The sequence below is a fragment of the Carlito syrichta genome, unplaced genomic scaffold (assembly GCF_000164805.1).
Source record: "Carlito syrichta isolate Samal-C Ts95f unplaced genomic scaffold, Tarsius_syrichta-2.0.1 Scaffold315592, whole genome shotgun sequence".
Classification (NCBI taxonomy): domain Eukaryota; kingdom Metazoa; phylum Chordata; class Mammalia; order Primates; family Tarsiidae; genus Carlito; species Carlito syrichta.
This window is the reverse complement of record NW_007259688.1, coordinates 348,009-352,835: the sequence shown is the minus strand read 5'-3', so window position 1 is coordinate 352,835 and position 4,827 is coordinate 348,009. Positions and strand designations below refer to the sequence as shown.

Sequence of the window (4,827 nt, the reverse complement as noted above, 5' to 3'; positions counted from 1 at the left end):
AAAAAAAAAAAAATGAAAACACAAACAATGCTTATTCAATACTCAATTCAAACATCAACTGATCTGTAAAACCTTCCCTAACCTCCCAAATAGTTAAGTGGTACTTTTATGTTCCTAAAGCCTTTAAAAAACCCTTTAATTTATCACTATTTCCTTATTGGTATGAGTCCCTCAAGGCCAGGAACATTGTTCAATTTATGTCAGACAGGAACAAGCATTGATTTAGAGTCCAAAAAACCAAGCTAAACACATAGAACAGCTGTGTCACCTTTCTGAGTTTGTTTCCTCACTTGTAAAGCAAAGACAATACCTAAATAATACAAACTTTACATGGCTATGAAGATTAAGTGAAATTACATACATTGCCAAGCGTGGTGGCCTTCAAGCCTGTAATTCCCAGCACTTTGGGAAGCGAAGGCAAGAGGATTGCCTGAGCCCAGGGGTTCAAGATCAGCCTGGACAACTTGGCAAGACCTCGTCTCTACCACAAATAAAAAAATTAGCCAGGCGTGGTAGCACGCGCGTGTAGTTCCAGCTACATGGAAGGCTGAGGCAGAAGGATCACCTGAGCCCAGCAGGTTGAGGCTGCGGTGGCCATGAGCATGCCACTGTACTCCAGTCTGGGCAACGGAGTAAGATTCCAACTCAAAAAAAAAAAAAAGAAATTACATACATTAAAAACGTAGCTCGATGCCTAGTACCATATTAAACTAACTATCTCCCATTCCTTCCCCTGAATAGTCTAATGCCTGTTAAACAAAATCGTATAGGCTAGTTTCATCAAAAACAAAATTTGTTGGCCGGGTGCAGTGGCTCACACCTATAATCCCAGAACTTGGGAGGTCGAGGTGAGAGGACTGCCTGAGTCCACGAGTTTAAGACCAGCCTGGACAACTTGACAAGACCTCATCTCTACTCCTTTTCTCTTTTCTACAATAAATCAAAAAATTTGCCGGGCATGGTGGCACATGACTGTAGTTCCAGCTACTAGGAAGGTTGAGGAGGAAAGGATTAACTGGGCCCAGCAAGTCGAGGCTGCAGTGGCTGTGAGCGTGCCACTGTACTCCAGCCAGGGCGACAGAGTGAGACTCCAACTCAGAAAAAAAAAAAGAATTTGTGAGTTATCAATAATACTCTGTATTTCATTAACACTTAAAATATGAAAGATAATAATTCATATTTAGTAAAAACCTCAGCTATGTGATATCAAATACATTATTCTAATGCCTCTGCACAGACTAATACATTATTCTAATGCCTCTGCACAGACTAAACTACAGATAACACAGAAGGTAATAAATTTATCCTCCAACTTTTAATGTGTACAATGAATACCTCCTATACCTTTAGAAGACTTTTTAAAATACCTGTATGGATGCACAGTATCCTTAACTCAACTGTTTACTATCTGTTTAGATGATTCTTAACTTCAAGGTTCAACAAGAGGAATATTACCAAAGAAGATTTTAGAAGACCTCTTTCATTCAGTGCCTGAGCAATCACTGATTAAACAATAGATGGTTTTTATTAGCCAAACTGGAACGTATGACAGGTAGTCACTTGTAATACTTCTTTTTTTTTTTTTAAGTCAGTCTCATTCTGTTATTCAGGATGGAGTGCAGTGGCATGCTCACAGCTACTGTAGCCTCAACCTGCTAGGCTCAGGTAATCCTTCCACCTCAGACTTCCAAACAGCTGAAACTACAGGCATGAGCCACCATGCCCAGCTAATATGTTTTTTATTTGCTGCAGAGACGAGGTCTCACCAATTTGCCCAGGCTGGTCCCACACCAGTGGGCTCAGGCAATCCTGTCGTCTCTACCTTCTGAAGTGTTAGGATTATAGGCGTGAGCCACCACACCCAGCTGGTCACTTTTAATATTCCTAAGTCAGGAATTAAATGCTTTGAGACTAGGTTATAAGAGCTAGTCCGCTAGTTCTCAGGTAAGATCAGAAGACTACCCAGCATATCAGAATCTCAAGCATTATTCTTGTTATTTGCATATGCAGTAAATGGAACAGATGAGAAGATACTGTGCAAGAATTAATACTACAAAGAAAAAATAGTCTTTAAAAAGTAATGATTTTTCTAGCCAGGCTCGGTGGCTCAGCCTGTAATCACACACTTTGGGAGGCCGAGGTGAGTGGATTGCCTGAGCCTGCGGGTTCAAGACCCGCCTGGGCAACTTGGTAAGACCTCATCATCTCTACAATAAAACAAAAAACTAGCCGGGCACAGTAGTGTGCACCTGTAGTTCCAGATACTTGGAAGACTGAGGCAGAAGGATCACCAGAGCCCAGCAGATCGAGGCTGTGGTGGCCGGGAGCGGTCACTGCACTCCAGCCTGGGCGACTGAGTGAGACTTCAACTCAAAAAAAAAAGTAATAATTTTTCTTTACGACACAACAGCTTGTGAATAAAGAATAAAATGTTGAAGTTGGTGGTCAATATATCAAATGACAAGAATAGATTTACCATACATTTATATTAAAAATAAGTATTAATCTTTCTTATTTTGTGCAAAAGCTGCACATCAGAAAATAAAAAGACATCTTTGGTATAAACCATCTATATTTCATGGAGGAACACAGTATTTGCTAATTTGAGGAATAACGATAGTACCTGCTGTATTCCCCAAAACGAGAAGTATTTCCTGAACAAGTATAAAGAGACACTATAAAATAAAGCACAGAAATTTCTAAGCTTATAGGGTCTCAGATTTCTTTCTTTCTTTTTTTTTTTTTTTAAGTTGGGAGTCTCACTCTGTCGCCCAGGCTTGAATACAATGGCACACTCACGGCCAAGCCTCCACCTGCTGGGCTCAGGCAATCTTCTGCCTCTATCTTCCAAGTATCTGGAACGACAGGTGCGCACCACCACACCTGGCTAATTTTTTTATTCATTGTAGAGATGAGGTCTCGCCAAGTTGCCCTGGCTGGTCTCCAGCGCCTGGGCTCAGGCAATCCTCTCCTCTCTGCCTCCCAAAGTGCTGGGATTACAGGCATGAGCCACCACGCCCAGCAGGGTCTCAGATTTCAACTGTGATCAACTTTATTCCTAAGAAACATCTGTTGTGATTTTGGCTACTGAACAAGAAAAATAATTTGTTTTTCTAGCCGTGGAGTTACTTGTTCAATACTGAGAAGGTATTTGGGGCATATTCACTAATTTTAAGTCATTAATTTTCACATTTAGGTTTCCAACAAACCAAAGAATGTCCTCTTACGTTCCTATTATACTTGCCACAGGATAATGAACTTCTCTTTCTGTGAGGTGCTAATAAAAACTCACATTACTATAAACTATTATTATGAATACAATAATTGCCAATCCAAAAAGAAATCAGGAGTGAGGAACTAGATTAGACAGATCCATTTCATTTATGTGATTGTTACTGTAACAGAGCTATCGATTTAAGGCTAAATAAATTCTTGAAAAGTACTTATTTATATGAAAATAAAACTAAAATTTACTTTACATGCAAAACAATTAAAAGACAAAATCTAATCCCTAAAACTAAAACTTCTATGGTTTTTGTTTGTTTGTTTTTTCTTTTGTTTTGTTTTTGACTTGGAGTCTCACTCTTTCGCCCAGACTAGAGTGCAGTGGCTGTTCCCAGCCACCGCAGCCTCGACGTGCTGGGCTCCTGCGATCCTTCTGCCTCAGCCTTCCAAGTAGCTGGAATTACAGACATGCGCTACCACGCCCGGCTAATTTTTTTTTTTTTTTTAATTGTAGAGATGAGGTCTTGCCAAACTGCCCAGGCGGATCTCGAACTCGCAGGCTCAGGGAATCCACTCACCTCGGCCTCCCAAAGTGCTGGGATTACAGGCTGAGCCACCGAGCCCGACCAGCTAACCTATATTTTAAATGAGGACTATTGTTAGGAGTCTTGTAATAGTGTTTTAAATTTTTTTAAAGAAAAGTTTTTTAGAATTGTATGTTAAATAATGACTACTTCTATTTTCACTTGAATAGTATGCCTTTATAACCACTTGAAATTTCACCTTTGTGGGTATTCTAATGATTAAGCTGACTAGAGATAATGCAAAATTATTGGAATATTTCTTGAATTATGAGGCACTCCACTGACATTAGCAGGATTTCTCGTCTTGAAGACTGAATTATCTGTGTTTGAATGACATTGTTCACCTCATAATTTTATTTTTTTGGGTCGGAGTCTCACTCAGTTACACAGGCTGGAGTGCAGTGGCATGATCATGGCTCACTCACTGCAGCCTTGACCTCTTGGTCTCAGGCTATACTTCTGCCTCTCCGAGTAACTGGGACTACTGGCATGTGCCACCATACCTAGCTAATTTTTTGATTTTTCTGTAAAGAAGGGGTCTTGCTATGTTGCCCAGGCTAGTCTGGAACTCTGGGGCTCAAACAGTCTTCCCACCTCATTTTCTCAAAAGTGATGAGATAATAAGTATGAGCCACTATGCCCGGCTCACCTCAGATAATTTTGACCCCTCTTGAGTTCCATATACTATAATTTCATGTATTGAAAATTTATTTGCTGTGCTAGTTTATCATAATAAAAATTAGTAAGTAAACAAAGGGGAAATAATATACACTTGGATCCACTAAGAAAAAAGTTTGGTGGTCTTCATTTTTAAAACAAGACTTGAACATCTGAATTTATAACAGTAAACGTTGAAGCAAGTTGAGTCCTTCCATTATGTAAGTATTGTTAACATGAGAGGTATCCAAGTACATTAACTTTTAAAATATAGTATAATTATATTCATATTTTACTACATTTTATTTTATTTTATTTATTTATTTTTTTGAGTCGGAGTCTCACTCTGTCGCCCAGACTG

At 39.4% G+C, this 4,827-nt stretch overlaps 1 protein-coding gene across 1 annotated transcript in view; it reads right to left on the bottom strand.

Moving 5' to 3' along the window:
* HECTD1 (HECT domain E3 ubiquitin protein ligase 1) overlaps positions 1–4,827 on the bottom strand; it is a 104,102-nt gene that overhangs the window by 78,397 nt on the left and 20,878 nt on the right. The gene's annotated exons all lie outside the window — the stretch shown is intronic.